The sequence below is a fragment of the Alligator mississippiensis genome, chromosome 1 (assembly GCF_030867095.1).
Source record: "Alligator mississippiensis isolate rAllMis1 chromosome 1, rAllMis1, whole genome shotgun sequence".
NCBI classification, from domain to species: Eukaryota; Metazoa; Chordata; order Crocodylia; family Alligatoridae; genus Alligator; species Alligator mississippiensis.
Genome location: NC_081824.1, coordinates 373,024,124 through 373,049,284, shown reverse-complemented (window position 1 = coordinate 373,049,284; position 25,161 = coordinate 373,024,124).

Genomic DNA, 25,161 nt, shown 5'->3' with positions numbered 1-25,161 from the left:
AAAAGAAGCAGGAAGTTTAAGAAAACAAGGTTAGAAATGACAAAGCTATTAACCCAGTTTGTGACAATGGGAATGGTGAAGAGGGAATAGGAGGAATGAGAGAGGAAGATTATACAGGATTTTAAAAGGCTAAATTGTGGGAGGAAAAGTGTTGCTCATGCAATCAACTTTAAGGACATGAAAAGTGGGAATACTCACACACTTTACATAAATTGTTCATAAGTTGCACGTTTGAGGTCCTGAAGGATGGTAAAGTTATCAAGAAATAGAAGAGATATGGATCCAAAATAAATAGATTATTGGTGGATATACATCTAGAAAATCAATGTTAGCTAGGCTGCAAGTGAATTGAATGTCAACATCACCTTCTATATGCATAAGGAGCCAGCAGCTAATTATAAAATGAAGGGAGGATAAGTCAGCACAGGAGAGAAAGATATAGGAGTCATCCGTGGAAAGAAAACTGAAGCTTCGAAAAAATGAGTCTGTCTACTGATTTGATGTAAATCAAGAAGAGTTCAAGAACATATCACTGAGAGGCATTAAAAAGGAATGGAAAAGGAGAGAAAGTGAAGCCAAAGAGAAAGGAAAAGCAACGGGAAACTGAGGACAGAATTATACATCACCTACTGATGCCCAAAATGCAGCTTGTGACCTGATCAAAATGTGGAACTAATTATATTATCACCTCTGGGTGCACAAGTGCCTACCCTGTAGAAATATGATCACTCTCCAGGGATACACAGACAATCCCCGCTACCACCCTCTTCCCCCAAGCCACACATCTAGGCATCATGGACTTCTTGGATCCATAAGGCTGCAAGTAGTTTCATATAAATATTTGGGCTATGCCAGGGTCACTTTTTTTGCTATGATTACCTAATCCAATGGCCCTCATGGAAGTATTCTGTCATGACTTTCAGACCCATGTCTTTCTCTCTAAACTGCTGTTGCCCAAACTATTGTTATAACAAAAGACCTTCAGATCATACGCCTCTGCTAACCTAATCTTAGAGCAAAATACAGATTGATCATATCAGTGTCTTCTTTTAGCACCTGGAGCAAGAACTAAAAAGTAAATAAACTGAGTTAGATGTCTGTGTTCCCCTAGAACAAAATGAGGCGAGATGGGTGTCTCTAAAGAGTATGTCAGAGAGCCTTGAAGTGTCTATATAATACCCAATAGGGAAAAGTAACCTGGGGTAGGCATGGGAGGGAAGAATTCTACTTCCCTTCGTAGATTGAAACGATAGTTTTCTAGCTATTCAAGTGATATTGTTGGCCTGTTGCCATTCTATTACCCCTTCTCTGTAAAGTTGTGGGCATGTTCAGTAAACTACACGCTAGCTAGATACATACGCTGACTATACACATGCTCAGAGGTGTGTGTGGAGGGGTGCATTTTAATTACGGCCACTCCTGAGCAGCTGTTCTAATCAAAACACCTCACCTTCACATGTATTAAACCCTCACACATTTAAAAATGGCCTTGGGATGCTTTATCTAAACCTCATTCAATGAGGTTTAGATAAGGCACCCCCCACCCCAGCCCAGCCATTTAAAAACGTGCAAGGGCTTAATACATGTGACATTGCAGTGATGCTGGAACTTTCTAATTAGAATGTAGAGCAGTCTCGATTAATTGAATCTACTCCAATGCCCTCTAAGTAGAATGGCAACAAGTATGTGTATAGGCAGCCATAGATGATCATGTATAAATGCCCATTGCAGATGAGTATATGCATCTACGTCACAACAAATGTAGCCAGACAGAAACCCTGGACTAATGGGTTTTATGCATCAGAGGAGGAAAAAGAGGAATGGTGGACACAAGTTATTGGCTCCTTCTCATCCAGAAATAGTTTAAACTGGATCTTTCTGACTTCCCAGCTGAGTGTTCTAATGACCATAGTACAGGACAGGTATTCTCCAGTCCCCTCTCCAGTTCTCTGTTTGAATTGGAGTGACTGCACCTTGCATTTACTAATTATTTACTATATGTTTATCTGTACTGAGGCTGCACCTAAGCAGGATGCTCCCACACTATCTGCTTACATTCTTTAAGCCAGACATGCAGACCCCCACTCCCCACAAAGAGTGGTCCTAAGTAGCCACTATCAAGCACAATGATGCCCAAGATCTCAAAAGTGACAGCAGAGGGACATCCTGAACCAGCCTCACACTTACATTTCTGAATAATTAATTTCTGAATAACTTTTGAAGTGTACAAGTGGGAACAGGTGTGCAAGACATGCTCAGGGGTGACTGTGTAGGCATACACTTAGAAACCTAAGTTCTGTTGACTCTCAGTAAAATGTAACCTCTAAATAATGAAGTGTTTCTTTGAAAATCTTAAGCATTATCCTCCAAAAATATATACTGTACAAATTATAAGCAGGATTCTCAGATAGCTTAAATCTGCATCATGCTATCAGCCCATTGCTTTTACTGTTCTTACAAGTGGCAACCCCTTCATGAAGTTTTAAAATGTAAATTCTTTTTATATAGAAAAAAGCATATTAGGATATAATAAAAATGCTGGTTAAAACAATAGAAGAAACAGGATCAGTTCCAGAGTTCAGAGGGTTTGTATTTACAACAGTGACTAACATTATTTTTTTTCCCTTGGTTTTTAGATAATGTGGAATATGTTCCATATTCCACTTATCCAATGTGGAATATGTCATGCTGTGGGTTCAGTCAGTGAGGAACCACATCAACAAAGAGGTTTCTTTATTCATGTCAACACCACCCAGACAGCCATGAGACACCTTGCTTAGCATTCTCTCCAACTCTGTTTCTCTTAAAAATATACAGTCCTTACACCTCCTATTCCCAAGCACAAAACACATCCCTTTTCAGTAGATATGCAATAATTCAAAATTTTAATTAAATAACAATTTTCAGTAAGTCTTTGCAGTGCCGTTTACAGTCTTGTAGATCTATTAGACATCACATTAATGTCTGTATGGTCTTGATCAACCTATGATCTAGTCTCTGTCTATTGTTTTGTTTAGTCTGTGCTTTAGCCTGGGTGATTTCTGCTGCTGATTGTTTTTTCTAGCTTGAGATCAAGATCCTCTGCCATACTTTCCCTGAGCTGCATGTCTCTGATCACTATTACTACCTGAGTTCTGATCATGGAGTCTATGAGTTCTCCAAAATTACAAAATTACAGCAGTCTGAGATAGTTTTCAAATTCCCCCAAAGATTGTCTCTCTTCTTGTGAATTTATGTGGAACTGATGTCTTTCAAATGTCTCATTCTTTTTTGGAGTGCAGTACTTCTTAATCTTTCTGAGCACAGTATCATAATCAGCCTGCTTTTTTGGCTCAGTTTTAGACAGTTATATGCATCTAAGGCCTAACCACTCACTATATTCACTATATCTTTTGGTCACTTGGTTTCTCAGTGGCTCCACTCAGCCTCATGTACAGCTTGAACTGTTGCTCAAACCTCCTTGAGTTCTGTGCTGCACAACTGGAGAGTTTCAGCTGTGCTGGGCTAGGGACAGACATTAAACATAAACTGGTTTAAGTGATCAGAAACTGGTTTAAACCTGTAATAAAACAGAAGTTCAGTGCACATAAAGTAGTTTGAAAATGGCTGAAACCAGTTTGAGATAAACCTGGTTGAATGTAGTATCAGACTTAACTGATTTGGCTCAAACCACTTTATGCAATTTATTTCCCAGACCCCTTGCTGGGTTAAGATAAACCAGACTCCCCCAGCATCCCAGCATGCCCGCTAAGCTAGGCAAGGCTCTCTGCTTCACAACAGAGCTGGCCCCTCCCCTCTGCTCCCTTGTTGGAGCTCCAGCAGAGGCTGCAGGGTCTGCCTAGCTTCCCCCTGCCCTACCACTCCCTCACTGCTTGCTGCTCAAGCAGGGATCCCCACCTCCCTCCCATCTCACACAGCACAGACCCCAGTCCCTTGGACCCTAGGCATGTGGTATGCTAGCTAATGCTGAGAGGTGTCTGTGTATGTGATTCTCCAGTTTTACTGGGACAGGCAGACAGAACAGTGACCACTTAGGGATTTTTGGAGCTAATCAACAGGTCAGCTGGTAAGCTTTTTAACAAGAGTTTGAACTAACAGAGAGAAGCTATTGTTTTACTGCTGAGGTGATAAACACTGCTATCAGTTCCCTGCTGGCTTATACACCTGTCAGTTTGCTGCAGACAATATAAAGAAGCAGGGAAGGAAGTTAAAAAGCTCTGTATCATCAATATATGCATGCACTGTCCCCTATTACTTCAGAGTGCTAGCAGGGGCCTGGGGTCTATTAACACTCCTGCCCCTTGAGCAGCCAGCAGGGGAAAGCCTGCAGTGGTGCAGGCAGACCTCCCTAATCAAAGCATACTGCTGGAGCCTTGCCATGCCTCCCCCACCCTCCCACACACACACCTCCCTCAGCTCAGCTCTGTGCAAGGGAAGGGAGGGCTGCTCTAGCACCACTGGCTTCTAGCCTGAGCCTCTGCAGACACGTGCCTGAATTTCCTCAGTCCAGAGAGAATGTTTGTCTGGTTACAAACCACTTCAGCCTAGCCAGATTAGACTAACCTGCAAAGATTGAATAAATTCAGGCTTAGGCTTTTTGAATGTCTGCCCTAGCCCTGGCAGACATATAGTTGCTCCACGTTTTTCTTTTGTTTAAAGCTCACCCCATTCCTGGTACCATGACAAGTTGTGGGTTCAGTGAGTTACGACCCACTTTAACAAAGAAATTTTGCTATTCATTGAATAGCATCCAGACAGCCACGAGAGACATTTTTCACTTCTCTTTGTTCACTGCTCTTTGTTCACTGCTCCAACTCTGTCTATCTCTTCAAGATATGCAGTCCTCACTGATTATGTAACTCAATCTACAGCATTATTATTTTAGGTATTAGTGGGCACATCTACATGAGATACTAAATACTCAGTAGACTAATTCTACTGTGCATTAGTGCGTCATGGAAAATGCTGTTATTGTGCCAATGCACAGTAAAATTAGTCTACTACACATTAGCATCAGTAAAAGGGTGTATGTTGGTGTTACTGCACAGCAGCACTAGGTAACTGCACATTCAGTTAGTATCTGTTATTATAGATACTAAACTTAATGCAGAGTACCTACAGCATATTACTGCACATGTAGACATGACCACTATTCACAATACATATATTAATTATCTCTTTTATTTTCTTTTGAATTTCATTTTCATTTTTAATGTTTTCAGGAGGTAGTAAGACCACATAGCTGTTCTCATCTGCATCATCCAGCACATATTTCAGCTCAAGTCTCTCTCAAAATTTCTTTACATTCCCTTAGTAAGCATTCACTGCCAAATTACTCTTTTAAGTTGTCTCTGTAGGATCATTCCAAACCCAATTAGAAACAAAAGTTCAAATTATGTAAGGCCTATTTCAGTTACTCAGGCAATTGGGAAGGCATTCTTCCCAAATGCAACCTTTACAATATCAATAAAACCAAAACTATGAATACCCTAAGCTTTATTCAGTGTTCATTTTCACAGTGAAGATCTAAACTAGACCAACTATCTTTAAATATAGACCTTCAGCATATGTTGGATACCATCTCACTGAAACCATTTAAAATAAACTTCAGTTAGTTTAATATACAGCTTGTACCCTCGTGGTTGTTTCATTTGGCATTTACCGGTATAGCACTACTAAGATCAATGGACTTACAATTGTACAATGCTATGAAGAACGAGACTCATAAGATGCTCACAGATGACTTCACAACACGGAAAAGAAGTAAACAAGAGGTGGTGGTGGTGGTGTCAGATCACTTACTCTGTGGATTCCAGAGTTCTGTAAAGGCAGGGGTGCCAGCTAGAACCCATGCCAAGAATTCGAAGAAAAAAGGGATTGTGATTATGCTGACATACGCACTCTGGATTTGCCCTTGTGAAATCAAAACAAATTTGTGACCTACATAATCCATTGACAACAGAAATATAGAACAGGAGTTGTCAACTGGGGATACGCATACCCCCAAGGGTACTTGAGAAGGCCCTAGGGGGTACACACAGGTAGGTGAGGATGGAGCACCGCCACACTGCTGTGCAGGTGCTCCTTCTCTGGCTGGACATGGTGGGTGGGGGAAGCTTTAACATGGCAGTGGCCACTGCTCCGCATTTGGCTGCATGCCACCCACCCTCCCTCCCTCCCACTCCACGTCTGGCCATGCACCACCCCCTCCCCCCACTCCGCATCCAGCCTTGCAGTCCCCCCCACCCCTGTTCGGAGTCCAGCTGCCGAGTGTACACTGCTGTGCATCAAGCTGCCAGGGGTACACTGATTCAAAACGGTTGAAAACCCCTAATATAGAATTTAGTTAGTTTTGAAAAAAAAAATACTGTCTAATGAGTAATAGCCAGGGATCCTGGTTTTCTGTGATTAAAAAAAATCCCCAATTTTTGGCTTGAAAAAAATACCCCAAAATCCACATTTCCCCATGATTAAAATGAAACATGACTGATATATATATATATCAGGAAAAACTGGTTGGTTGTATGTGTGTGTATATATATACACACACACACACACACACATATATATACTACTGATAATATATATAAAAATGGTGTTCCATTTTAATCATGGAAAAATGTGGATTTGGGGTTACTTTTTTGAAGCCAAAAATTAGGGATTTTTTAATCACAGAAAACCAGGATCCCTAATAATAACTGAACAATGTCTATCAAGACTTCAAAAATCAAATATTTTTCTGCTTGTAGTATCACTATACAGATGGAGTTATTTACCTTGACATATGTCTTCCTATATTAAGGTGTGCATCTTTTTTTAAGTCAAATCAAGAATACATATAGTGTCAAGCTCTGTTACAAATGTTTTAGGTTAAACATTTATTGTATATTACCTTGCATGAGATTAAGATGAGACAGTGATTAAGGGGCCATTTCATTTATTTTTTGCTACAAAATTGAAGATATACCCCAATGAAGTTATATATATAATATATTATATTATATATACACTGATTTCATTTTCCAGAGGCTGAGACAGATGATGCCTCATAGCTGACAGGTCAATACTAATAAAACTAAATATCTGACAATCAAGACAGCACATAGAGAATTCAGATCAATCATCATTCAGAAATGTGATGGAATCTGCCATAAACGAAAAATACACAATAATAGTGTGACCTTGTATTGAATAATAAACTAACCTTTGAGGGTTCAACAATTTCAGCTGAATCTGAAATAAAATATGTTGTATATTGGATCTACAATATATATTGCATATTGAAATGTATATTCATTGTATATTGAAATGAACTTGATTGCAATATTTATACTCAGTGTTGTAAAGAAACAAGACTATATAAATAAACTGTCTCAAGGACAAGAAAATCTAAACAAGTGATTTATCTTTTTCAGTTAGATTTTTGTCTTGTTCTGTAATCCAAACTGATGCTTAAGTTTCCCCAAATTTTCATACCATCCCATAACACTAGACAAAATAGTCTGGAAACTTAAAATAATTATGACAGGTATTTGGAAAAATAAGACTTTTTTTCTTTGAAAGAAAAGAAGCATTATATAGATATACATTTTCAAAACAAAGCCAAACTGGTCAAATGGGACAGCTACTTAAGAAAGGTATTAATATATGCAATATGAGCAATATAATAAAAATACAGATATAGAAATAAAAGTTTACATTCTAGCAAACAAACGATAGCATAAAAGCTAATATGCAAATTCTTTATTTACACAAAAATATAACAAATTTTCAATGAAAAAAAAATCAAACTATCTCAAGAGACGGTAATAGGATGATTTAAACACAGTCCTTAAGTACTGACACAGGAAGATGCATGATATTAAACAACACATTCACCTATCTGGCCAAACCACAGTGGTTGGAAGTAAGAATGGTTCAACTGGAAATAAAAATCAAATCATGCCACTATTTTGTAAATAGTGGAACAAAATACCAGGGAGGTATTTTACCTTTACATTGTAAAAATTGCATTTATTTATATACATCATTGTAATCATCACCATTTTCATTACCTGTTCTAGCTTCAACACATTTTTTTTTCCACTTTTGTAATCTGTATGCAGGTGGACAGGTGAAGATGTGCATAATTGTCCCAGAGTAGTTCAAATTATGACTGTCTCGAGAAAAATAATTTTGCATCCTTGGCAAATATCTTAATCACTAGGATATAAAGTTAGCCTCTCTGCTTGTGGAATATTTTATTCAAAATAGAACAGGTCCAACATGGGAAACTGAAAAAGATGATTCTAAAATGGAGACAGATCGCCTGCAGTTTATGAGTTCTGTATTCAAATGCTAGTTTCACATTCAGAGTTTAACTTGAGTCTCTAACAAATCAATTAAGTGCTTTGACTACTGAAATATTAGTTCTTTTTTCATATGATAAGCCTCTTTTTATCAGATTCTAGGAATTTCATCTTGGACCTGAGAAATGACTTGATAACTATTTCATCAAACTATTTCAGCATATGTTGCTGGTATCTATGAAGTAGTACTTTCCAACAAAAAATATTTAATTAAAAAGAAATGTCCAATGAACCCTAACTGCAATTCATGGAAATAATTTCATGGTTACCTTCACTGAAGATCAAATACTGAATTCTTTACCTGCATCTACATAGTCTCCTTCAGCTGCATGACCAGGTTAAGAGAAAATCTGGAGGACCTCAAAAACATTTCATGTACATTTCCATAAGCTGTCTGGTAAAGAAGTGAAGAGAGTAAGATTTCAGGATTTTTGCTTTATATTTTATATGAGAGGGAACTCTGTTCTCACCAGTTTTTCTTCATTACCATATACACTTTTTCCTTTCTGACTCTCAATAATTTTTTCCTCATTTTTCTACCTGCTGCTTGCATACAGTTCAGTCCCTTCATTTCCCCCCATTTCTTATTATTTTTTATTCTTTTAAATCTTCTTAGCATTGTCATTTTCATTTTCTGTTGCTATTTGTTAATATGGTATAGCTATGTCATGAGTGCAGAAAAAAAAATGTCACTATATTGTGTCTTACTTGTAGAGTATAAGTATACAAAATTACTTATGAATTTCTAAGTCGAGTTCCATTTATAATCCAAATAATGTATTCTACCCCTAGAAATTCAATGCCAATAAAAAAATCTGTCTGTCTGTCTGTCTATCAATCAAACATGGTTTGTCTAGCCAATTTCCGTTTAGGCCAGGCCAAGATGGCAACCTGGAAGAGCTGCATGAACTAATTAAATAGGATCAGCTCCTATGATGCCCTCCACTTTTCTTGATCCCTATCCAGATGTATCTCTCCTTTGAGTTTGGGCACCTTATGATACAACAGAACATAGAAAAATGGGCCATGGGGGATTTTGTCAAGCAGAAGATCATCTGTTAGTCCAAAAAGTGTGACTCCATGAAGAGTACCAAGCTAGGTGGTTTATATCTCTGGTTATGATATAAGTTTGACTGATACATGCCTTCACGTCTAATCCCCAATGGGGTCATATATGTGTATATTTTTATATTTTATTTTTAGATTTTTTTAATAATACGGGTCTAAAAGTATTTTTAAAAGTTTTCCTGTCTTTGTCTGCATGTCAATCTCTCTGTCTACCTACCTATTTCAAATATGTTCCTTGTAGATGTGGAAAACAAAATTAAATATAGATTGAATATCTGAATGTTTCCTTTCCTTGAACTTTCAAAAAGAACAGTGAAATACAAGTCTTTCTACACTAAAAAGCAAGTCAATTTGCTATAATCTAAGGGTGCCTCCCTCTACATATGCAGGTAAAGGCAAAATGGGATCTAACACATTTCCGCAATTGTGCCCCTGATATGCATGTGAGGCATGGCTGTGAGCCTGGCAGTTAACAGGACCCACAATGGGGGTCAGTGTTCCCCGCACACCCCGTGCTCCAGCCCCAAAGCTGACATTGGCTGCAGGGCTCACAGCAGGGACTGAGGGGTTTGCAGTGGGAGCACTGGGGAGAACGCTGCTGCCACTGCAAGCCTCTGAGGTGTGGGACTAACAGTGGCAGCATCATTCTCCTTGCTTCACCTGCTGAGAGCCCCCCAGCCAATGATGCTACTTTAGCTCTGAGCCTTACAAAGGGTGAGACACATAACAGCATCAATGTTCTCTTCACTGCAAGCCTCACAGTTGGCAAGGTTTACAGCAGGGGCAGTATCAGGGATGCTCCTGCCACTGCAAGCCTTCTCAGCTGCAGATCTGCCAGCAAGTGATACACCCCTGTGCCCGTAAGGCCCTTATTTCATGGGGCTCCCTGCCACAGGGGAGCACTTGGTCACATGTTAAATTAATGGTGAGATTAGAATAAGCTACAAAGGTATTACACGTTTTTTGTGGGATAACTTTGTAGCTTATTGTTTGTTTTATCGTGCCATTAATCGGTTGAATGTGTAGCTGGATCACAAAGTAAGGTGCGATTACTTCGTTAATGACATCTTAGGTATAATTTGTAGAGCGGACCTAAGTCACAACAATATCAAACATAAACATAGCCCATAGCATTTAAAGCAAAAGCAATATGAAGCTTATTTTTATTTATTTATTTGGTTCTTTATTTATTATCTCATACTAGTCTAGTCCTCTGGAGTTTTCAAGCATAGAGGTAATAGTTAGGATTTCTTGACCCTTTACCCCACCCTTTTGCTTAGTCCCTCCAGTTTTGACTACTGCTTGTAATTTAATCTGGATAGAATAGTTCATTTCTGAACGAAATAGTACTCCTTGCAATTGCTGACCTGTCACCTTCAGGTCTTCTCTTAGAATTTTCCTGCACTCTCATATTGGTGTTTTCTGAGAAAAAAAGCCTTTCTCCTTCACCAAGCATTTCTCTGTGCTTCTCCCATATCTTTCTCTCAAATAAATTACTGAACTCCAGTCTGCAAACAACATTGAAGATTTTATCCACCCAACCACCATTTTTCATGCTAGTTAGTACTGTCCTGCAGATGTAACGTTTCTAATAGAGTCCCATGATCTTATTGAAGCTATTGTAATGAGGTTTAGATGAGATATTTCAGATAATGTAAAACAAGACTTCTGCTCTACCAGGAGAAATGTTGGGCTTGGGCCCTTTGAGCTTTTGTTTTTCATATTAAATAATAACAAAGAACTTATCTCTATATAACAAGTCACTGATAATGTATCCTTTTATTAAGATCCATCTTAACCATTTTTGTATTCAGAGAAAATCTGTGTAATTTTTTATACTAACCTGAGGACGAATACTTATTCTGGTAAGAGATGATTGTGACAGTATAGAATTAGATGCATTCCCTTTGTTTGCCAGAAGTTGGAGGTATTGTGCTTTTCTCAGGCATAGCATTTCCTTAAGCTTCTTCAACAATGATGGCACAACCACTTCATTTCCCAGGCAAAGAGGTCTCATGAGACAGTAACTTTGATGTTGTTGTTATTTGGTTACAGTTATTTCTCTCAATAATAACTTGCTTGAGAGACTTTGGGATCATAGTCAACTGCAGATTGTCTTTTGAGAAGCAAATCAGTAAAGTAAATATCCCAGAGCTCCATCATGCATTAAATATTCTCTGTTTTCAAGCCACATTAACGTTATAAGTGCTAACACTAGTTTGTGTTTGGTCTGTTTTAACCACATTAGTTTCACTTGCCAATGTTTATAAATTGTTAGCATTGATCTTTTATATTATCCTATTTTTTGGCTATCATATTTTGAAACTTTCCTCTGTAACCATCAAAGCTAGGAATCCCTCTCCCACACCTTTGGAAGAACTATCATATACAATTGCCCAACTCCAATAGCTGGACTTTTATAGAATAAAAAATTCACTTCATATTATGAGACTTGTGATATACAGTGATCCTGGTTTTTTTCTGATAAAAAAAATCCCCAATATTCAGTTAAAAACAAACAAACCCATATCCACATTTTTCCCTGATTAAAATGAAACACCACTATATATGTATCTATATATAAGTAGTGTTTCAGTTTAATCATGGAAAAATGTGGATTTTGGATTACTTTTTTTAAGCCAAAAATTGGGGATTTTTTTTAATCAGAGAAAATCAGTATCCCTAGAGTAGGGCTCTTAAAGGGTGGAGATAGCCATAGCCTACTACTGGTTATGGTGATAGGAGTGGATGAAGAAATTTCAACATTTTAAGGGAACTTCAACATTATAAAAATGTAACTGGAGTCATAGATTCATAGATTCATAGATGTTAGGGTCGGAAGGGACCTCAATAGATCATTGAGTCCGACCCCCTGCATAGGCAGGAAAGAGTGCTGGGTTCAGATGACCTTAGCTAGATGCTTATCTAACCTCCTCTTGAAGACCCCCAGGGTAGGGGAGAGCACCACCTCCCTTGGGAGCCCGTTCCAGACCTTGGCCACTAACTGTGAAGAAGTTCTTCCTAATGTCTAGTCTAAATCTGCTCTCTGCTAGCTTGTGGCCATTATTTCTTGTAACCCCTGGGGGCGCCTTGGTGAATAAAACCTCACCAATTCCCTTCTGTGCCCCCGTGATGAACTTATAGGCAGCCACAAGGTCGCCTCTCAACCTTCTCTTGCGGAGGCTGAAGAGGTCCAGGTGCCCCAGTCTCTCATCACAGAGCTTCGCCTGCAAGCCCTTTACCATATGAGTGGCCCTTCTCTGGACCCTCTCCAGGTTATCCACATCCCTCTTGAAGTGTGGTGCCCAAAACTGCACGCAGTACTCCAACTGCGGTCTGACCAGTGCCCGATAGAGGGGAAGTATCATCTCCTTGGACCTATTCGTCATGCATCTGCTGATGCACGATAAAGTGCCATTAGCTTTTCTGATGGTTTTGTCACACTGCCGACTAATGTTCATCTTGGAGTCCACTAGGACTCCAAGATCCCTTTCCGCTTCTGTTCCACCCAGCAGGTCATTTCCTAGGCAGTAGGTACGCTGGACATTTTTCCTCCCTAGATGCAGCACTTTGCATTTCTCCTTGTTTAATTGCATTCTGTTGTTTTCTGCCCATATGTCCAACCTGTCCAGGTCTGCTTGTAGTTGTTCCATGCCCTCCGGCATGTTCTCTTCTCCCCGCAGTTTTGTGTCATCTGCAAACTTGGACAGAGTACACTTCACTCCCTCGTCCAAGTCGCTGATGAAGATATTGAAGAGTATCGGTCCAAGGACCAAGCCCTGCGGGACCCCACTGCCCACACCCTTCCAGGTCGAAACCGATGCATCCACCACGACTCTCTGGCTGCGACCCTTTAGCCAATTTGCCACCCACCGGACTGTGTAGTCATCTAAGTCACAGCCTCTTAACTTGTTCACCAGCATGGGGTGGGATACCGTATCGAAGGCCTTCCTGAAGTCTAAGTATACGACATCCACCCCTCCTTCTGTGTCCAGGCGTTTCATAACCTGGTCATAAAAAGAGCCTAGATTGGTCAGGCACGATCTGACTGCCCTGAACCTGTGCTGGTTTCCCCTCAGCATAATTTGTCCTGCCGGGCTCTCACAAATGTGAGCCTTGATAATTTTTTCAAAGACTTTGCCAAGGATGGAGGTGAGACTGACTGGCCTATAGTTGCCCGGGTCCTCCTTCTTCCCCTTCTTGAAAATGGGGATCACATTGGCCATTTTCCAGTCCTCCGGGACCTGGCACATGCGCCACAAGTGTTCAAATATTACCGCCAGTGGCTGTGCAATAACGTCAGCCAATGCCTTCAGTACCCTCGGATGGAGCTCATCCGGTCCTGCCGACTTAAAGGCATCCAGTTCCTCCAAGTGACCCTGCACTATCTCAGGGTCTACGCTTGGTAGTCTGGCATCCTGCTGCTGCCTCTCTACTATCCGAGTGAGAGCCTTGTCCTGCCCCTCACTTAGGAACACAGAGGCAAAGAACTCATTGAGGAGTTCAGCCTTGTCCCCCCTGTCCGTCACCAATTGCTTATGCCCATTTAGTAGGGGTCCTATTCCAGCTTGGGCCTTCCTTTTGCTCCCTATATATCTAAAAAACAATTTCTTGTTATCCTTTACTTGGGATGCCATCCTCAGCTCCATGGTAGCTTTGGCCCGTCTAACTGCCTCCCTACAAGCGCAAGCAGAGGAGGTATACTCCTCTTTGGTAATCTCTCCCTGTTTCTACTTTTTATATGCTCCCCTTTTAGTCCACAGGCTCCCCTAGATTTCTCTGGTCAGCCAAGGAAGCCTCCTGGCCCCCTTCTGCCCTTTTTCCTCGCATCGGGATCGTCTCCCTCTGTGCCTGAAGGATCATTTCCTTAACGTACAGCCACCCTTCCTGGGTTCCCATCTCTTCAAAACTCCTACTCTGCAGTGCGTCCTTGACTAATTGCCTGAGCTCATTGAAATCAGCTTTCCTAAAGTCTAGCACTTTCACCCTACTAGTTACCTTACCCACTCAAAGTCTTATGATGAATTCTATTATTTGGTGATCACTGTCCCCCAGGTGACTACCAATCTGTAGGTCTCCTATCATATCATCCCCCGTTGCCAATACCAGGTCCAGTAAGGCATTCCCCCTAGTTCTGTACGTAGGATAGGAACGTGCGTGAATGGTGGGACTTTGCTGTCTGTGTCTCCCAGCAGATGTCTGGGTAATTTAGGTCCCCCATGACTACCACCTCCTTAGTTTTTATGATCTCTGAGAGCTGCCTCAGGAGCCCCAAATCCAGTTCTTCCCCTTGGTGTGGGGGTCTGTAGCAGACCCCTACCAGCAAATCCCTTTCTCCTTGCCCCCCATGTAACTTAACCCACAATCCTTCTACTTTCTCCTCCTTCAATTCCGTCTTGATGAGGGTCGAAGTATATTGCTCATTGACATAGAGCGCAACCCCTCCCCCTTCCTACCCCACCTTGTCCTTTCTGTACAGCCTATAACCCTCAGTATGTACCGCCCAGTCATGGGAAGAATCCCACCAGGTTTCAGTTAGCCCCACTAAATCGTAGATGTTTTCTGCAAGCAGGAGTGCTAGTTCATCCTGCTTGTTCCTCATGCTCCTAGCATGAGTATAAAGGCACTTGAGCCCTGTGACTGGTGCCTTTTTTGCCCCCCAGCTCCGATTCCCAAAGGGCCCCTTATTGCTAACCTACTTATTGCTTACCTGTGCCATATTGCTGGCCACCTCATGGATTGCAGGTTCCCGATGTTCTCCTTCTTCAGGCTGGGCTATCCTTGTGGGTGCCACATGGTTTGGTGGTCCACAGCTTCCCCCGCCCTCATCTTCCCCTCCCCCCGACGAGCCTAGTTTAAAGCCCACTGGAGGAGATCCACCAACCTAGAAGAGAACACATGCTTACCTTTGGGGGACAGGTGAAGCCAATCCCAACTGAGCATGTCCCTCGTCGTGATGCGCAGGTCGTTGTCCAGGAAGCCAAAGCCTGCCTTGAGACACCATTGCCAAAGCTGCCATTTGGTCTATCTAATGCAGTTCTTGTGCCGTCTTCTGTGTCCGCTCACTGGTAGAATTAATAGGTTTTACTTTTATCCTTTGTGTGTGTGTGGTCAGAGCCTCTAATTCATATTATAAGTATAGATTAAGTATAGATAGGTCAGTGTAAGTATAGATTTAATTAATATTATAAGCATAGATTTTCAGCCCTTTGTACATTCTGACCTAGAGCTGGATAATATCAGGTAGTGCACACTGATAGATAACAATTTGATAGAAGCACAGCAACTGACATGTGTATATGAAAATTGAATGTAAGTGAGGGTTTAGATAAACAGAACAGGAAACAGGAATAAAGTGAAATAGGAAAAGTTATTGTTAGCACTATAGGTTGTAGTACTAAATATAAGTGATCTTTCCCCCAAGCCCTCAAGCGATTCCACAACATCAAGCATTAAAATAATAATAGGTTGTTTTTTTTAAATGAAAGTTTTCCTCAACCTTGCAGCAGTTGATATCGAATAATTTAAATAGGCTTCACAGGGAATATTTCCAGCTTGGTTACATTTGTTATAAGTGATTATTTAATATGAAAAAGCTGCTGCCCAAAGGAACAGGTTGCATATGTTGAAGAAAACTTGGATTATTTATTGACCAGAATAAATGGTTCAAATGTATGTGCATGGATTACTTCCATTTGTATGACAGCAGATATACAGCATTTTATTTTTTTAAATTAATGACTAGCTCAAGCAACAGGCATAAGAAATCCTGGGAATCAGGGACCAAAACCCACTCTTCCAGGGTAATCTATTAGGTATTAAGCTGCAAAGGCATGCTGCCTCTTGCTTGATCTCCATTGGGTCTCATGATCAGGGATCCTGGTTTTATCTGACTTAACAAAATCCCCAATTTTTGGTTTTAAAAAAGTAACCCCAAACTACATGTTTCCATGATTAAACTGAAAAACCACTGTTTTATTTTAATCATAGAAAAATGTGGATTTTGGGTTACTTTTTTAAAACTGAATATTGGGGATTTTTTTTTTTTTTTATCAAAGAAAACCAGGATCCCTGCTCATGACCCTTGCATTCTTGGCTACATAAGGTCCAGCATCAACAGATCATAGGATGATAGGAAAGTAAGGCTAAAAGAGGCCTCACAAGATCACTAACCCAGCCCCCGCTCAAGGCAGGATCATTGCTGACTAAACCATCCCAGCCAAGTTTCTGTCTAACCTATTTTTTATAGTGTCCAGTATAGAGATTTCACAACTTCTCTAGGTAGCCTATTCCTGTACCTGACCACTCTCAAAGTCAGAAAGTTACTCTAGCTTAAGTTTCACTTGCTGCAGTTTGAAGCCATTACTTCTAGTCCTGTCCTCTACAACCACAAATAAAAGCTCATCTTCATCCTCTTTATAATCACCCTTCAGGTATTTGATTTTTTCAGCCAATCCAAGTCATTCTAGATGCTAGCCCTGCCCTCTTGGGTGTACACAATGCCACCTAACCTGGTGTCACCTGCAAATTTATTAAATGTGTATTTGAATACCCATCATTCATAGCATTAATGAAGATGTTGAGCGATACTGTACCCAGGATAGACCCCTGGGGAACTGCACTTGTATACCTCCTCCCAACTAGACATTGAACCATTGAAACCTACTTTCTGAGTAGGATGATCCAACCAGTTATTTATCCACTTTATAGTACTTTAATGTAGTCTGTACTTTCATCTAGGGGTTTCATCTGCCCTCACCTAACTATTCTATAACCTAACATTTAAGAAACTTCCCTTGGAAGAATGAAATATAGGCATCTGGGCAAAGGGTTTATGCATCTTCACCACTCAGTTGGATGTGTGCTCTCAGAATCTGCTCTAGGCATAACTGAGGCAGGTCAATCTAACATGCAAATGCTTGATTTGACTGACTAATTTCCTGAGAGCTGCAGGATTTCTGGTGCTTTGAATTCCCTGTTGACCAAGTCTAAGCTTTCTGGGTCACCTTTTGAAGTTAATTTTACCCTCTCATTCTGTATAGAGAGTACCTGAAGGCATAAGACTGGCAAAACTGGATCTTTCTTCTAGAATAGGATCATTTTAGACTAGATTGATATTTTAGGCATTTGAACACCTAAATTTAAGTACCACCTCTAAATGGATGTTAAAAAATTTACTTCTTGTCTATTTAAGAAAAAAAATGTTAGAAAATCAACATCAAAAACAAATTTGCCACCCAAATGCTTGGTACATGGGCATGTGCATGTGTGCGTGTGTGTGTGTGTGTGCGTGTGTGTGTGATTCCATGTTCAGGTGAGTGTATACACATATATGCATGCACATGTGTGTGTGTTAGAAATGACCCATCCTATTCTGAATTTACACTTTTGTTATTAAATATTTCTTCTAGCCTCGTTGATATATTTATGAATGTATGTTTGAACTTGTTCTGTTGTTTCTTTCATCAGATCTACTTGTTATATTAACTGAATGTCATGCCTCATCATAAATGAACAGTAAAAAAAGTGGGGCTAGATATCAGGTGAATTTCTGAAACTAAAGCAAAACAGGTGATAGTGACATTCTAAAAAGCTGGCAACCAGTTGATAGTCTTCCTGAACTTTACTTATCAGTTACTGGTGAGGAATGTCTACATCATCCCATTATCTTACATTGCTATATTCTGAAAATGCAACATCTATTTGGAAAGTCTTACAAGCTGAATAATATTTTTATAAATCTTTTATAAGTTATGCTTTTCAAAGATAAATTTTATTTCTCCCATAATTAGATGCTTCAGGTAGAGTGGAACAAACAAGAAATAGAAGAGAAAAAAGAAGGAAAAAATGGAAGAAGGAGAAAAACCAAAATAGTCACATCTATTTTATATGAGAAATGAAATTTGGCAGGGTAAAACCAAAAGTGAGAGCACTGCAGATAGATATGCTGGCTCTTCTGCATAGTCTGACTTCACATAATCTGTCCATGCATAGAAATGAAGCAATGCAGCTGGGAGCCAAAGCCTGGAAATAGACTTTTATCAAAATCCTGGCATATGTGATGGAATATCATAAGCAAAGAATATATGTTCATTTTAATACCAGCTTGTGAGGTAAGAGCATCTGGCTTTAGAAGACATGGCATTGCCCGGGCCTCAACATCATACTTGTCTTGGTGATTACCTAGGTAATTTAATGTAGTATTAATGTGAGACAGCTTTCATAGGTCTTTATACTTTTCTAGAGGTAAAATGGGTTTATATTAACTAGATATGATGCCAATTACACTTTAAACTATGGAAATATTAAGGTCCATTTTACATGAACACCTGCAACAACACTATAGTTGCAGTTAGGAACAGAATAGCTGCGAAGGGCCCTAGTATATTATAAAAAAAAATGTGTGACAGTGATGCTGCTTTTCCAAAAATAATTAAAAAGAAGTATATTCAGCTATACAATCTCCCTAGAAAGGATTTTTTTTTCCTTCTCATCAGTAAGGTATTATCATTACCTGCTTGCAAAGGAAAGAGTGTTGTAATACTTTATTGTTTAAATGTAAATAGGAAAGAGCTATAAAAAGTCCTGAAAATGTGATAATTTGATAAATATTGTTACTTTTAAGTTTATACTAATTAAAAAAAAACAAATTTCCAACATTTTGTTTACGCCTGTGAGACACACAAAAAATGCCAGTTTTTTTAATGATATTCCATTTATATTACAATACTGTAAAGCATGATGGCATTGAGGTCAGATCACTTCCATTATGAATATGAAACAAACTTGTGGGCCCTGGGCCAATCGAGATCCACCTCCCTCTCCCTCCCTCCCCCCAGTGCTGCTGCCTGCAGGGTGCAGGTCTCAGAGCCACCACTGGGAAGCAACTGCCATGGCAGCAAGGCCAGTGAAGGGGAAGAGAAGGGAAGGGAAGGGAGGTGGATGGGGCCATTCATGCGACTGCCATGGAGGGAAGAACAAGGGTGCCTCGCAGCTCAGGGTCCTAGGCATGTGACTAGTTTGCTTATATATTAATCCAGCCCTGCATATTTTCATAAATAAAATAAAAAAGTCTGTGTTCACTCTTGAGAATTCTGTATTGCCCCTATACTTGGATAAATTATACAAGCCATATTTAATGAAGATTTCTTTAATGAAAGCACTATGTTCCATTTCCTGTAATAGGTTTGTATGTTACATGTTAAACAAAATTTGCCATACAGTGTTTGTGGTTTGATGTGAAGATATACAATTGGATACCAAGGTTCTGGGAGGCAAGCATTGCAGAAAAATATTACTGTAACAAATGATAAGATTAGTCATGTTGAATAGCTATTTGCATCGCAAAGTAGCAACATTGATTTGAATGGAACCATTTAGCAAAAAGAAGTTATGCAACATGAATAAGCAACAAAAAATTTAGCATTTTATTTTTATTATTTTAAGTGTATGTATCAGATTTGTTAAAGAGATATTCTAGTTACTGTAATCAGTAGTCAAATGAAATGCTTGTTAGCCCTTAAACATTTTTATCCCTCAATTCTGGAAGTTATTATTTTAAAAACAATAGTTTTTTTCAGCTCAGATTGGTTTTAGAGTCGTAAATTCTGGACACCAGTGGACTCATCCAGAGACTTCAACTGTAAAAGTCCAGCAATTGGCAATAAAGGTAGAAGAAGCAATTGTAAGAATATTCTTATAATATATAGTAGGAAAGTTATCCAGAAATGAACAAAAGAACAGGAAGTACACCAAAGTTAGACAAGACAAGACAAGAAAGCTCACTGTATTTATGCCTAGGTAGCTTCCGTTCTGAAGGAACTTCCAGCTGGAAGGAGAAAAAGCAGCACAAAGGCAGCCAAATGATAACAGAACTAGTACTGTGAATTTCCATATACAGCCACTTCCTCGTCCTACCAAAACCTAATAAATCATTCTGCACATACATAAAAATATTCATTATGGCCTTCTCCCACACTAATAATTCACAATCAGCCTCCTCATACCATAAAATGTGTTAAAGTTAGCATTCAATTTGATACATGGATTTGTAGACACCCCAGGTCTTTTGGTTATTCCTGTAAATATAATCTTTTCTCCACATACGGTGTCCTAGGTAGGGGAGAAAATGTATTTTCTTCTATGAAATGACTGGTGATGCCAGGTGATCTGGCATCTGCCCATTATAGATGTATAATAACTTGAAGCTTCTCTTAGTATTCAGCTCACTTTATGGGAGACATTTGAAAGTAGATCAGATCACCTGCCTGGTTCTTCACTTCCCTTTTCAGTCTGAGAAGCCTATCAGTCAACTACCCCATAGCCTGGACATCTCTCCATGGCTTGCTTACCAATGGACTATGCTGGTAGATTCACATTTGTTTTAGGAATTGCTTTAAGAGTAAAAACAAAAAAACCCCAAAAAATGCAACATGGATCTTGCTAAATATGATTTGCACAGTAACTATAACCGCAGAAAAGCAGACGTGAACAAATTGTTATGTTAATTGATTAGCAAAGCTTAATTCAAACTACTAGTGTGACCAAGGGTATGTACAAGCATTACATTTAGATCACCCTCACCAAGGTTAAGGTGATCTAAATGGACTCGTATGCAGCCCTTCACAGAACTTAGGACACCCTGAAAATGGTACGTCCTATCTAAAATTGGTTCCCCTTAGAGTTGAACTTTGGACTGATAAAGGGTTAACCAAATCTAAGAAAGTTTAACCAGAACCGGTGTGTACTTGCACACATTCACAGCACAGCCCGGGGGCTGGAAAGGCCCAGCCACTTGCCACATCTCTGGAGCTGCACTTTTCTTACCTCCCTGACTCTAACTGGGCTATTTCCTGCCCCACCCCTCCATTACCTCTTTATATTGGGCATCCCTGCTGCCTACACCTGACAGCTACCACTGCAGATGTGCCAACCCTTCCTGGATGCACCAGTTTTACCAGGACCCACAAACCCCTCATGGACCAGGCATTCCTGACTGTGGACCCACCAGCTCCCACCGACCCTGCCAACCTTCTAACCATCAGCCTCTCCAAAGACCTCCTCGATGCCACCAGCCCCTACTCTTCCCCATCCCAAATTATTCAACTCCAGCTGCCTGTGCCACTTCTGGAAAGCAGAAAATGCCTCCCAGCTCAGGATCAGGCAGCTTAAACTAAGACAACTAAACCTGAGCTTGGTCTCAAAAATACTTGTTCTCACCCCAAGGTTGCAAAGAACTTAAGGTTTATCCCTGATAGATTGACTTGCATCTTTTGGTTACAGATACTGAAATGCATTGTGCTAAATCTGTTCCTCTCAATCATGTGAACTGGCATGAATGTTATAGTGAAGTGAACTCAACTATATACACAGAAATATAGGCAAAAGTGATTTGATTTGTGCAGGTAATAAAAAAGTTTGGTTATCCATAGCAAGTCAATGGCATTGGTTTATTCAGGACCAGTTTAAAAGAAAGAAAGGATCATTTCTTACCTAAACTCTATTACCAAAGGATTTAAGGTAGCTGTATCTTGCAAGCCTGTTCAAGAGTAAACCACCTGAATGCATGCAGAGTAGAAAAGTCTAAAATACTAACTGTATCAAGTTTTTCACTTCCAGACTCATAGTTAGATGTTAGGTTATGCAAAGAATAAAATCTGTAAATTCAAGAAAATAAATAGAAAAGGAGTATGTGTAATAAAATACTTCATTCTGCAGATCTAGCAAACACAGATCATTTACTACTAACCATGGAGTGTCAAAGTCTGTATGGGCTATAGGTAATTTCTTATCCAAAATGAAGTAATAACATAAAGACCTGGAATTTTATGTGCAGGTATTTTTTATGTACATATATATATATAGATTCATAGATTCATAGATGTTAGGGTCGGAAGGGACCTCAATAGATCATCGAGTCCGACCCCCTGCATAGGCAGGAAAGAGTGCTGGGTCTAGATGACCACATCTAGATGCTTATCTAACCTCCTCTTGAAGACCCCCAGGGTAGGGGAGAGCACCACCTCCCTTGGGAGCCCGTTCCAGACCTTGGCCACTCGAACTGTGAAGAAGTTCTTCCTAATGTCCAATCTAAATCTGCTCTCTGCTAGCTTGTGGCCATTATTTCTTGTAACCCCTGGGGGCGCCTTGGTGAATAAATGCTCACCAATTCCCTTCTGTGCCCCCGTGATGAACTTATAGGCAGCCACAAGGTCGCCTCTCAACCTTCTCTTGCGGAGGCTGAAAAAATCCAGTTTCTCTAGTCTCTCCTCATAGGGCTTAGTCTGGAGGCCCTTGACCATACGAGTGGCCCTTCTCTGGACCCTCTCCAGGTTATCCGCATCCCTCTTGAATTGCGGCACCCAGAATTACATGCAGTACTCCAACTGCGGTCTGACCAGCGCCCAATAGAGGGGAAATATCACCTCCTTGGATCAATTAGTCATGCATCTGCTGATGCATGATAATGTGCCATTGGCTTTTCTGATGGCTTCGTCACACTGCCGACTCATGTTCATCTTGGAGTCCACTAGGACTCCAAGATCGCTTTCCACCTCTGTGCCACCCAGCAGGTCATTCCCTAGGCTGTAGGTGTGCTGGACATTTTTCCTCCCTAGGTGCAGCACTTTGCATTTCTCCTTGTTGAACTGCATCCTGTTGTTTTCTGCCCACTTGTGCAACCTATCCAGGTCTGCCTGCAGCTGTTCCCTGCCCTCCGGCGTGCCCACTTCTCCCCATAGCTTTGTGTCATCTGCAAACTTGGACAGAGTACATTTCACTCCCTCGTCCAAGTCACTGATGAAGACATTAAAGAGTATCGGTCCAAGGACCGAACGCTGCGGGACCCCACTGCCCACACCCTTCCAGGTCGAGACCGACCCATCCACCACGACTCTTTGGGTGCGACCCTCTAGCCAATTCGCCACCCACCGGACTGTGCAGTCATCCACATCACAGCCTCTTAACTTGTTCACCAGTATGAGGTGGGATACCGTATCGAAGGCCTTCCTGAAGTCTAAGTATACAACATCCACCCCTCCTCCTGTGTCCAGGCGTTTCGTAACCTGGTCATAGAAAGAGACTAGGTTGGTCAGGCACGATCTGCCCGCCACAAACCCATGCTGGTTTCCCCTCAGCATAATTTGCCCTGCCGGGCTCTCACAAATGTGAGCCTTGATAATTTTTTCAAAGACTTTACCAAGGATGGAGGTGAGACTGACTGGCCTATAGTTGCCCGGGTCCTCCTTCCTCCCCTTTTTGAAAATGGGGACTACATTAGCCCTTTTCCAGTCTTCTGGGACTTGGCCCGTGCACCACGAGCGTTCGAATATTCCCGCCAGTGGCTCTGCAATGATGTCGGCCAGTGCCTTCAGCACCCTCGGATGGAGCCCATCCGGGCCTGCCGACTCAAAGGTATCCAGTTCTTCCAAGTGACTCTGCACCACCTCAGGATCTACGTATGGAAGTCTGGCGCCTTGCTGCTGCCTCTCTACAACCCCAGTGAGAGACTTGTCGTGCCCCTCACTTAGGAACACTGAGGCAAAGAACTCGTTGAGGAGTTCAGCCTTGTCCCCCCTATCTGTCACCAATTGTTTCTGCCCATTTAGCAGGGGTCCTATTCCTCCCTGGGCCTTCCTTTTACTCCCTATATATCTAAAAAACAATTTCTTGTTGTCTTTTACTTGGGTTGCCATCCTCAGCTCCATGGTAGCTTTGGCCCGCCTAACTGCCTCCCTACAAGCACGAGCAGAGGAGGTATATTCATCTTTAGTGATCTCACCCTGTTTCCACTTTTTATGTGCTCCCCTTTTGGCCCTTAGGCTGCCCTGGATTTCTCTGGTCAGCCAGGGAAGCCTCCTGGCCCCTTTCCCTCTTTTGCCTCGCTCGGGGATCGTCTTGCTTTGTGCCCGAAGGATCGTTTCCTTTAGGCACAGCCACCCTTCTTGGGCTCCCATCCCATCAAAACTCCTACTCTGCAGTGCTTCCTTGACTAATCGCCTGAGTGCATTGAAATCAGCTTTCCTAAAGTCTAGCACTTTCACCCTACTAGTTACCTTACCCACTCGCCTTCTTATGTTGAATTCTATTATAAGGTGATCACCGTCTCCCAGATAGCTACCGATCTGGAGGTCCCCTATCATGTCATCTCCCGTTGCCAATACCAGATCCAGTATGGCATTCCCCCTAGTGGGACCATGCACCTCCTGTGTCAGGTGGAGGCCCTGTACACAGGTTAGAAACCTGCGTGAGCGATGGGACCTTGCTGTCTGCGTCTCCCAGCAGATGTCTGGGTATTTTAGATCCCCCATGACTACCGCCTCTTTAGCTTTTATGGTCTCTGAGAGCTGCCTCAAGAGCCCCGAATCTATTTCTTCCCCTTGATGTGAGGGCCTGTAGCAGACCCTTACCACCAAAACCCTTTCGCCTTGCCCCCCATGTAGCCTAACCCACAATCCTTCTACTTCCCCATCCTTGGATTCCGTCTTGATGAAGGTCGATGTATATTGCTCATTGACATAGAGCGCTACCCCTCCCCCTTTTTTCCCCACCCTGTCCTTTCTGTACAATCTATAACCCTCAATATGTACCGCCCAGTCATGGGATGAATCCCACCAGTTTTCCGTTAGCCCTACTAAGTCATAGGTGTTTTGTGCAAGCAGGAGCGCTAGTTCATCCTGCTTGTTTCCCATGCTCCTAGCATTAGTATATAGGCACTTGAGCCCCGCGACAGGTGCCTTTGCTGCCC